The sequence below is a fragment of the Sus scrofa genome, chromosome 1, assembly GCF_054392235.1.
Source record: "Sus scrofa isolate SSC_HxYL_T2T_F1_AM1 chromosome 1, Sscrofa_HxYL_maternal_Yorkshire_Landrace_v2.0, whole genome shotgun sequence".
Classification (NCBI taxonomy): Eukaryota; Metazoa; Chordata; class Mammalia; order Artiodactyla; family Suidae; genus Sus; species Sus scrofa.
In genome coordinates this window covers 29,956,176-29,968,236 of record NC_139383.1, presented here as the reverse complement: position 1 = coordinate 29,968,236, position 12,061 = coordinate 29,956,176, and the positions used below count along the sequence as shown (strand labels likewise).

Sequence of the window (12,061 nt, the reverse complement as noted above, 5' to 3'; positions counted from 1 at the left end):
CTGACAAAGCTTAACATCCCACCAGCTGCAAAGGAGAGATGCTTATAAAATCCAGTTGCAGAAGAGTTAGAGGCAGCACCTTGATAAATGGAACACTGCCAACCATTTTCTTCCTATGCTTTACTTTACTCGTCAGAAAAAAAATGGATTCTTTTTTTCTTGGTCTTTTTGCTATTTCTTTGGGCCGCTCCTGCGGCACATGGAGGTTGCCAGGCTAGGGGTCGAATTGGAGCTGTAGTCACCGGCCTACGCCAGAGCCACAGCAACGCGGGATCCGAGCCGCGTCTGCGACCTACACCACTGCTCACGGCAACGCCAGATCGTTAACCCACTGAGCAAGGGCGGGGACCGAACCCGCAACCTCATGGTTCCCAGTCGGATTCGTTAACCACTGCGCCATGACGGGAACTCCCAAAAATGGATTCTTAAATCAACTTCTTAGGTATCTAAATCCCAAGATTTCTCTAGATACCACCACCACCACCACCATCAATAAATTCCAGGGGAACAAAGACATTTCTTTGGACTAGCTTTAGAATAAATCTTGCCTATGTTATCTCCCTGATACAGGATAACACACTCTGCACTATGTTATATAGTAAGCAGTTCATAAGTACATGCTACCCTTCTTTTTATTTTAACAAACCTGAGGGAACCGAAGTTCAAGAATACAGAGTAAGGAGTTCCCACTGGGGCTCAGTGGTAACAAACCCAACTAGTATCCACGAGGACACAGGTTTGATCCCTGGCCTTGCTCAGGGGGTTAAGGATCTGGGCTCGCCATGAGCTGTAGTGTAGGTCACAGACACGGCTCAGATCCCAAGTTACTGCGGCTGTGGTAGGCCAGCAGCTGTAGCTCCAATTTGACCCCTAGCCTGGGCTCCTCCACAGGCCCTGCGTGTGGCCCTAAAAAGACAAAAATAAAAATAAAAATAAATACACAGTAAGTAATGGATCTAAAAATGTGAACCTGGGACCATGTGACTAAAAATTGCTGCTTTGTCCACCAACTCAGCCTGACTTTCTCACCAAGAGACTAATTTTTTAATGATGTGCTGAGAAATTCCATAGTCTAGGCAAAAACTAAGGTCCTACCTTTGAGAAATCCTGCTGGCAAGAATGTGTAACTTTGAGGATGACATCTTTTCTGTAGAGTCTAGTTGTACACACATCTCTGCTGCTAGGAGATTCTATCAGCCTAGCATTTATGGAGCACTGAGTGAGGGCTAGGCATTGCACCATGGGCTGTGTATGCTTTTTCCGGGGTAATCTTTGCTGCTGCCCAGTGGGGAAGTACTACTAGGCCCATTTTTCAGATAAGAAAACTGAAGATTGGAGAAGTTGAATATATTGACCAAGTTATCACAAAAGTGGTGGCACTGGAATTTGAAACCAAAACAAGTCTGACTTTAGAACTCAAGTTCATGACAGTGAGACCAGGGCCCATCTAGTTTCCCTGTGTTCTACACTTTATTTCAAAAATTCTAGATTTCTAAGTTTTAAAAATACAAAATAGGCTTTTTTTATTAAAGTATAGTTGATTTACAATGTTGTGCCAATTGCTGCTGTACAGCAAAGTGCTGTGCCAACTTCTGCTGTACAAACATATACATACATTCTTTTTCCCATATTATTTTCCGTCATGTTCTATCCCAAGAGACGGGATATAGTTCCCTGTGCTATAGAGTAGGACCTCATTGCTTATCCATTCTAAATGTAATAGTTTGTACATACTAACCCCAAACTCCCCATCCATCCTACTCCCTCCTCCTCTCCCTTTGGCAACCACAGTCTATTCTCCGTGTCTGTGAGTCTGTTTCTGTTTTGTAGATAGGTTCATTTATGCCAGATTCTAGATCTGTGCCATTTGTGTCGGATTTTAGAGCACATATAAGTGATACAATAGGCTTACTATATATTTTTTGGTTGCTTACAATGAATAAAAGAGATTGCTCCTTTGAGATTGTTAGGCTTCTTTAAGAATGTTCCTACAGGGGGGACAGCCCATTTCTAACCCTGTTAGATTAACAAGGGAAGAGTTTCTGATATGGTGCCCCTTGCCCATTTTCATCAATTCCGTGGGGTAGGGCAGAGCCATGCGTACCTGACATGAGCAATTTGCAATTGCCTAGGATGAAGATATCAGCTGATAGAGCAAATATTATTGTAAAGCTTATTTGTCACTGCCTTTCTTCTCACCCTGCACCTGCCTGTTAGGAGCCTCCCCGCCCCAGAGGGGGCCTCTGAGCAACTCAAGCAGTGATTCCCCTTGGGTACTACTTTATTTTTAGCCAAAAATGGATCTCAGTGCACATTTCTGTGACACTGAAACTAGAGCAGAACATAAGTAACCACTGACAGCAAATCTAAAAATTTGCTTCCCTCTGCTTCACTAAATTGTGTTTAAATTATCTCATTTATTTAAGGTCTATCACGCCAAAAGCATCTTATTGTGAAAACAAGTGGGAACAAAGAGAATTTTAATAATGCAATATCTTATTTTACTTAACTTGGTTTTATAAAATAAAATCGTGCATATCTATAACCATTTTTTTTTTAAATACAAAAATACAAATTTCTAAGGACCTTCTATAGACCTCTCAATCTGTGGACATGCATCAGTTATAACATCTTCCTGGGACTTTAGCTAGCTCCATGGCTAGGTCTAAAGTTTGTAATTACTAAACAGTGGTGATTACTGTTATAATTCATGGACATTCACCTTGCGTAATTTCCCCAATTCTCACACTTCCCTGTACAAACCCCTCCTTTCTGTTCAAGTATCACACCACACGGTGGCAGCCTTGTTTCTTGTTTCTTCTGTATTTTCATGGCAGAGATCTTCATTGTAACTGAATGAGTGGTGGGTTTGGGAAGAAACCAACAGATTCAGAACCATATTTCTGAAGGAAATTAGTAGGAAAAAAAGGTGTGGGCCTTTGTTTCCATATTGATGAAAAGCTGCAAGCTTGGATTTATGATTCCAAAGCTGACTGGACACGACACTTGAATTGCGAGAAGAAGATGATGGGACAAAGCCTTGAGGAGCAAGTTTAAATGAGCACGGGCAAAGTGCAAGGAAGGACAGAAAGCTAGAGATGAGGCATTCCCAGCATTTTCCAAACGGAAGGTAGGAAAACAAGCTCTTGGGCAAAAGGAATTAAGGAAGATTGTGATGAAAGTTATAAAAGAGCTAGAAAACACTGGTTATAAGGGTTTAATTTCCATACCCCAGAAAATGTGCTAAAATCAATCCTGTATAAAACTACCATCTCGGAGGAAAACCAGGAAAAATCAGTTCCTAGTGAAACTAACTCTAACTGCTGCTTCTAGGAGAAATACAAAAACACTCCAATCCAATTAAGGCATAGTTTCAGGCGGAAAACCAAGCCCTGGTCAGTAATATTCTAACTCCTCTGATGAAAAAAATAAGTTAATAGAAAGATAGCAGTCTGCATGGTATCTAAAAATGGGGAGACAGAAAAGAATTTAAAGCATCTTCTGCAGCATTGTTTAGGAAAGAAAGTCTTGATCATATTACATATATATATATTTGGCCCATTTGAGGTGAATGTATTTTTTTCAGCTTTCTTGGAGTTTCTTCTTTTATTTCTCTAACTTGATACTTCCCTTATGAATTTTCAGGCTTTCTTCTTTAAAATAAGAGGCTTTTCAATTGTGTTAGTTAAAACTTCTATAGCTCTATTAATTTTTTTCTGCTTCACCTATCAATAATTCAGAGAGATTCATTGGCATATATGCTCTAAGTTTGCCAATTTCTCATCATATATCTATTCATTTTATTTTTCGTTTTGCCAATATTAAAATGGCTACTAGATTTTAATGGTTTGTGTTTTTTCTGGATTTTATTTTATTTATTTATTTATTTATTTATTTATTTATTTGGATCCTTTAACTCACTGTGCTGGGCAGGGGATCTAACCTGCATCCTGGTGCTGCAGCGATGCCACTGATCTTGGTGCACCACAGTGGGAACTTCCATTTAGATCATTACTTAGTGACAAAAATTAATGCCACATGACTTAAAGATCTCCACTGTCTCTGATTTTAGCCCTTTGGATGAGTTCTTATCTGTCAAATGCATAGGTTTCAAAGATCCTCAGTTCTGTTGGGTTTAATCATCAATTCTCTATCTCTATAGTTTATTTCAACTATGTAATCTTTTGTGTGTGTGTGTGTGCGTGGTTTTTTGCAGGTGAGGCATATGGAAGTTCCCAGGCTAGGGGTCTAATCGGAGCTACAGCTGCTGGCCTACGCCACAGCCACCGCAACATGGGATCCAAATGGAGTCTGCGACCTACACCATAGCTCACAGCAATGCTGTATTCTCAACCCACTGAGTGAGGCCAGGGATTGAACCCACATCTTCACCGATATTAGTCAGGCTCGTTTCCGCTGAGCCACAATGGCAGTTCCTCAACTATGTAATCTTTTGTTCTCCACAAGTAATACACGACTACACTTCTCAGTAGAAATTCAGACAGCACGAACATATACACAAAGTGAAGTTTCCTTTAATCCCCCACCTCCTGCCATCCCGCCCCTTCTCAGAATTAACAGTATAGTGTGCCTCTCCTTTATAGGGTTCAGAAGTTCTCCACTGCTCTAGTTTTCTGGCATTCTAGACTCCTTTTTTGTTCTCTGAATTCATTTTTATTTATATTTCTTCTGTTAATTTAATTGAATTCTGAAAGACTAAGGAGGCAAATAGGTCTTTTTAGGCCTCTTTCATGAAACAAAATTTACTTGGTCACTTGATAATTCAATTCACAAATAAGATAAATTATGACATTACTTGAAATATATAAAACAGAAAATTATTTTGAAAACATCTCTTGCCCTCTAGTGGTGGGAAAGCTGTCTGCTCGAAATTTTATCATTTTATTTAGCAATTCAGACAATTTGGGGGAGCAAAGTGGAGGCTGCTGAAAAAAGAGTGTCCTTAGACTTGTAATGTTTAAAAGAGGAGTTAAGGTTGCTTAACATTAGATATTGTTGAGTTGTTAAATAAGATTGCTAGAAAACTACTACTATCATAAAGAGTACAAAATAAATTGTATAAATTCTCATCTAGTAGAAGGCAAAAATTAGATAATTAATGGATATAAAGAAAGTCAAGGGGAAAAAAAACCCATAGAAATAGTGAACAAAAGAGAGCATAAAGTAAGGTAGTGGAAACAAGTTCTAGATTTCCAGGAAACATAATACATGTAAATGGAAAAAGCTCATATGCCAAAAAACGCAGACAATATATAACTGATTAAAAAATTCAACTATACATATATGTATGTACATACACACATATTCCCCCCCTCCCCGGTCTTGGAATGCCATATGCTATAGGGTGGCCAAACAATTTTTTTTACTTTTAAAAATATGAACATATATATTTTTTTTTCAAGTGGATAGCCAACTGTCTCAACACCATTTATTGACAGTTTATCCTTTTCCAACAGATTTGAAATGTCACCTTTAGGTTTCCTTAAATACATGGATCTGTATTTTATATTCTTTTTCCACTCATATTTTTGTCCATTCCTGCTCAATCATATACTATATGAGCCCAGTATAATTACTGATACTTTTTTTTGGCCACACCTGTGGCATATGGTAAGTCCCAGGCCAGGGATCGAATCCAAGCTGCAGCTCTGGCAATGCCTGATCCTTAACCTTCTGTGCAGAGCTGGAGGTTAAACCTGTAACTGCAGAGCCGCAGGCCGCTGCAGAGATGATGCTGGATCCTTAATCCCTTTGCTACAGCAGAAACTCCAATTATTGTTGCTTGTTAATGTGTTTTTATATCTGGCAGTCTAACATTCTTGTTTTTTGGAAAAATTGGCTGTTTTTTTCTTTTCCAGATGAAATTCAGAGTCCTTAATTTCATCAAAAAATGATCACTGCCTATTGATTGGGATAACATTAATTTTATAGATACATTTGAGGAGAATTGACTTCTTCATATCACTAAGCTTTCTAGCCAAGCTCTTTCTTCTCTTTTCTCTCCATCTTCTGTCTCCAAGTCAGCTTTATCTCCTAGTGATTATCGTTCTCTGCCTGTACAAGCGGGATACGTTAGCCTGCTGCCCTCAGTTCACGCCTTCCCAGTTTCATCACCAAGAAAGGAAATTGTGGAGTTCCCCTGTGTCACAGCAGGGTAAGGGTCCAGAATTTTCACTCAGCTCTCTGCTGTGGCACTGGTTCAATACCTGGCCTCGGAACTTCCACATACTATGGGCACAGCCAAAAAAAAAAAAAAAAAAAAAGTGAAGGAAAAGAAGTGGTCTAAGACACAGAGACACACAGAGGAGAAGACGATGTGAAGATGGAGGCAGAGACTGGAATATGTCATAACCCAAAGAATGCCAAGGATTACCAGGCGGCCAGCCACCAGAAATTGTGAGAAAGACACGGAACCTCAGAACCTCCCAAAGAAACCAACGCTGCCAATTACTTGATTTCAAAATTCTGTCTCCCAGAACTGCAGGAGAATGAACTTCTGTTGCTTTAAGCCACCAAGGTTGTGATACTTTGTTACAGCAGCCTTAGAAAACTAATACAGCTTCTCACTGGGAACTATGTCTAGTCACTTATAGGTGAGCATGATAATGTGAGAAAAAAGAATGTATGCATGTATGTATAACTGGGTCACCACGCTGTACAGTAGGAAAAAAAATAAGGTATTGAAGAAATAAAAATACAATAAAATAGTAAAAAAGAAAAGAAAACTAATACCACTTCTGAAAACATGAATACAAAAATGGAAAGAAGTGAAAGGAAGAAAATGATTCGTGAACACAAACACATGGATCTAATATATTAATAGGTAATACACAAAAATACTGTAGTCTTTATTTCGTATGGTTCAGAAGACCATAATGAGTATCTCTCTGACTTTCATTTCCCTTACCCACTCTGCATTTCCCCTGCCCTCAGCCAGAACCTCGGCCTGTTGGGAAGCTTTGCTTGGTGAAATGACCAAGATCTTCATTTCCAAAGGTTCGAAGTCTTCAGAACCCTACTTTTTATTCTTGGTTGCTTTAATTTTTCAATAAACTTAATATTAGACCTGGAAGTACTAAGAGGATGCCCAGGGAATCTCCTGGGTTCCAACTGTCTTCCTTGCCTCCACTGTGAATAAGCCAATTTCCCCATTGGTACTTAGGATCGATCACTCCAGCCAGAAGAGTAACCATTTCTTTGCTTTTGGTTTCAGTGCTATAAGGAACCCCGACTGCCCAGTTGGTAGCCTTATCTTCCAGGAACCATTGCATCTCCTGAAGGAGGCATTCTCCCCTTGGGGACTAAGACCCTACACTAGCAGCAGTCAAAGTTTTTAAGTAAAGGAAGAAAAATCCTGAAAGTGGATTGTTAGGGGAAATTGTGAAAAGAGATACTCCCACTGCCATACTTTGACTCAAATGTATTCTGACTGTGGAAGAGAAAGTACCACATAATGGGTTCTGATTCAAAACATATCCTGTAAAACAGAAACCCATTTTTCCAGAGTGTTGCTTCCCAAATGGACCAGAACTGGCTCTTCAGTAAGTCATTTCACTGTTCAGTTAAGCCAGCTGCTTCCAGGTGATGATGTATGTGGGAGATCAGTTAATTCTATAGATATGGACCCACTGGTACACTTCCTGTGCTGTGAAATGAACAGTCGGCTCAGATGCAGTGTTGTGTGTAATGCACTGGTGGTAGATAAACCATTTTGTGAGTTCGCAGATAGTGGTGTTGGCAGAAACATCATGAGCAGTCAAGGCCAATCCATTTCCAGAACATGTAATTATTACAATGAGGATGAATCTTTGCTCCCTCAGTGATGGAAGAGGTCCAATGTAATCAACCTGCCAGATGGTTCGTTCATCACCCTGGGGACTGGAGCCATATCAGGGACTCAATGTTGTTTTCTGCTCTTGACAAATTAGGCGCTTAGCCATAGCATCAGCAAGGTGAGCCTTAGTATGAGAAAATCCAGGTTGTTGAGCACATGCCTAGCCTGCCTCCCTACCACCCTGACCACTTTGTTCATGTGCCCATTGAGCAAGCAGTGGGGTGGCTGGGCAAAGAGGCTTGCTGACATCCACAGAGTGTGCTATTTTGTCCTTCCGACTATTAAAAGTCTCTCTACAGTGTGTACCTTCAGTGTGCATTCAAATAGGACAAAAATATCTTATCCTATTAATATCTTCAGAGTCAGTGCCCATTCTGAGTAACATATCCCCACACTTCCTTGTCACCAAAATTCCAATTCCATTCCATCGAGAAAAACCATTAGCAACTTCCCATTCCGGTCATCCCTCACTCCAGACATGGCAACAAATACACTGTTTGAATTATGTCTGCTTAGATTTTCCCTCACCACTGTTCTTCAGACACCTGAGTAAGGCTGGGGAAGCTGCCTGTGCCACAGGAGGTGGATCCTAGAAAAGGCTTCCATGCCTCAGCTGCACATCAGGGAAGAACACTGTAACCAGGAAGCAAAACCTTTTCCTCTTTCAATGTCACTCCAGCACTTTTTCTAATGACAAACCTTAGCACTGTAATAGTTCACAAAAGACTATTCCAAGGGTCAAGAGTCACCTTCATAGAAGAGGCAAAAAGAGTGAATTTGCAACGAAGAGCTATAACTCAATTACAGTACAGATACTATATAGTTGCCCTCGCTTAGCTCAGAAACCCCCTGCTCTATTGATCACTGCGGCTCTTGCACCTCCCATTGGGACCCACATTAGATTGGAGGTAAATAAAGAGTAGAAGTAGTTTCTCCACATGGGAAGCAAGAGTACTCTTCCCAAAGAAGAAAGGAGTTCCAGGTGGACAAAACAACAAATGTTCCCTTCACATCAGCTTTGGCTATTCAGTGCATGCATGCGCCCCCGCCCCCCCCCCACAACGCACAATTTTCTCCGTATCTATAGTTTCTGTTAACATAAAGCAATGATCCCATATGCAATTGAAAATGTACTCAATCCGTACCCAGATGAAAATTCAAAATCATATCCCACCCAAATTCTATGTCTTTTATATAGTCAGTCTCGATCAAGTCCAGATGTAGCTAAGTGATGAATAACAAATTTTCCCCCAATGCACAAATACACAGTAAAGGAGGTGGGGGATGGGATAACCAAAATGATGAGAAACGGCAAAAAGGAGACGCCAAATGCATGTAACCACACCATGTCAGCCAAGAGTAATAAGGGTAAGTAAGAAGGACCTCACTTCTCCAGCAGAGAACTGAGATTTTTGGTCCGCCAATAAAGTGCCAAGATTTCCTTTGTCTCTTATCCTTAAAGACCCTGCCTTAGAGGAGTAGTGAGAAGGAATCTCCTGGGACTGGCTCAGCAATCAAATTCATCTTTCTACAGATATGAAGACCAGGACATCATCTTTGAGACGGACACCAGTGGATGCCTTTTGCCAGGCTGAGGACTTTCTGGCAATACCTTAAAGCTCATTTGGATACCAATCAATGTCATTTGGGGGAAACCCATTAGCTTGTTATCAGAAATCTCACTGAGACATAAGCTTTGAATACAGACTTTGCCCTTCCTGCTTCTATCTCTTGGAAACTGGCCTGGCAACTTTATCACTCTCCCTAGATCTTAGCTCACTATCTTTGTCCTATATAGACTCTATCTGAGGACAGAGGGAGGGAACAGCTGGGGTCATAAAGCCAGGTCATAGAATCAGACTCTCTCCTTTGAGCTGCATACAACTCACCTGCCATAATGGGAGGAATTACTTTTTCAATTCGTAAGAGTGCACAGCAGGAGATATTTGAGAAGAATCCTGGGAACTGAGAATCCCTGACTCTACTGCTCTATTGGGAGACTGCATTCCTAGTTAGTGTTAACTTTACCTGGGGCAGGTGGTTTTCTCAATTGGCAGAGTAGATATTATCTGATCCCTACCAGTATAGGGATAACAAACCACTGGCAGAAAGCACTCCTCGTAGTGATGCTGTTTAAGTACCGCCCCGCTGCCTGTCTCTTCAGAAGGGCCATGCCGAACCACAGTTTGTCTCTCTCAAAGCCCCAAGCGAAGCAAGCAGTAGTCAACTGCTTGATTTTTCCAATAGCCTAGTTTTTTTAACCAAGTTCATAAAGCTTGAGCCTCAGTGGGCATAACCTTAGTGAAGGACCAATTTTTTTTTTATTTTAGTTACCAAGCCAACACAGACAAATGCTTTCATAAATCAAAACTGCATGCTTAGATGTCACAGTAATGTCACAGTACTGCAAATTTCAAAATGTTCCTTTTGATTTATCTACCTATTTCATTGCTTATCAGTACAGCTTACACACTGGCTTTGGTCTGTACATCATATTTTAAGTAGTACTGATCTGATAAAGCTCACTATTTTCCCAACCTAAGTATCAATTTCTATATTAATCAAAAGTCTTGGTTCAGAACCTACACTGTATATTCTAACCTTACCTCACACCCGAATAATATCATATCCTTACCTGGATCTTGAATAATGGAGCACATTAGAAGGCCAGTGAAGCCCATGGGCTTTATCTCATTGTCTTACTTCTTTCATCTCGAAATGAATTCCTTCATCAGAGGAACAGTGTTTGAGCTAATGGGACAGTATACAAACATTCAATAAGTCTATGGAGAATCACGCCTGCAGTAAAATCAAACCCAGGTCCAGAATGGGGAAAGATAGTAATGAGACAAACTATTGACTGATCTGTGACAAATGGGGAGTCCAAAGTAACTGACATGCTTGATACCAGGCCTCCTGCAGGAGGGTGCTTCACAAAGACCTTAGTCATCGTTGAGCAAAAGTGACTTTTCACTAGTGGCAGTAAGCACTGGAACAGAGTCTTCCCCCTGCCATTTCCTTGGTAAGTCAGACCATGTCACTCTACAGCTGAAAACTCTACATTTTCCCTAGCACTTGAAAGAAAATCCAAACTCCCTTCTACACGGTTCAATGCCTTCGTTTCTCTCCAACCTCATCTCACGTCCTCTTGCCCTTGTTCTGATGGTGATGCCCCATTCACGCTTGTATTCCACCACAGCAAACTCAGCCTAGCCTGTTCCCTCTGCTTGGAACAGTATGTGCATCCCTTCTACTCCCATCCCTTTCAGCTAACACGTGAAATGTTACATCCTGAAAGTGATCGGCCCCTACCACACTGACATTACTTTCTAACCCAGTCTCTTGTTCATTTTCTTCATTACACCTAATAAAGGCTACAATAATTTAATATTAATTAGTACAGAAATTGAAAGAAAATGGAAATTCCGTAACTCTACAGTGCTTTTAAAAGCTCAGATATCTTACTGAACACTGAGTGGGAAGCAAAAGAGCTAAAGTTATCCTTGAAGATCATATAAGTAGACCTTAGGTAGATCTTTTGGGTAAGTGAAATAACAAATTGTTGTCTACTCCCAAATCCCCCAGAAATCGACCCAGGTCTTCTCTTTCAAAAGGGCTGTGGTGTTACCATTTTTCACGCTCAATTCAGATTCACACCAAACAGAGACCAGGTACCCCTGAGCCCGCTTCACGGCCTTTTATAAAATCAGAACTGCCCATTAGTCTCATCTAGGGCCAGAGGCTTCTTCTGACTGCAGGCCAGCTCTGGAGCATAGGCCTGCGCCGGCCTAGGAAGGCAGCTGCGGGGGCTCGGGGTTCCAAGCTGCCTGGAGCTCCGGGGGCCGTTACTCCAGTCTCGCTCCCGCAGGCAGTGCCTTTCAAGTCACCCCCCGAAGGGCCCCGAGGGCCCCAGCTTGGCGGTTCAAACTAGCGACTGCACGCCCCTCGGGGTTCGCCCGGATCATTCCAAGGCTACTTCGGCGCAGAGCCGAGAAAGGGTCTCACTCCCAGGCGGCCAGCTTCCTCGTGAGCCGAGCCGCCGCGACTCCTGCGCAGCATCTCAGTCCCAGCCTGCAGCTGCCCACTGCCACCTCCCATCCTTCTTGGATCCGGCTACGGGTAAAAGCCTCTGAAGTGCCTCCCGGCTCCCAAGGCAGAGTCTTGACTGCAAAGCCCGAGTAAGGAATATCATAGGGACAGGCGACA

At 41.6% G+C, this 12,061-nt stretch overlaps 1 long non-coding RNA gene across 2 annotated transcripts in view; it reads right to left on the bottom strand.

Moving 5' to 3' along the window:
• LOC146406002 (uncharacterized) overlaps positions 1 to 12,061 on the bottom strand; it is a 238,028-nt gene that overhangs the window by 225,431 nt on the left and 536 nt on the right. The window contains exon 2 of one of the 2 annotated variants that reach the window (XR_014803233.1): positions 10,491 to 10,606. This is a non-coding gene — a long non-coding RNA (uncharacterized LOC146406002). Of the gene's footprint in view, positions 1 to 7,018; positions 10,607 to 12,061 lie in introns of those variants that run through there. The other variant, XR_014803234.1, reaches the window with a different exon arrangement.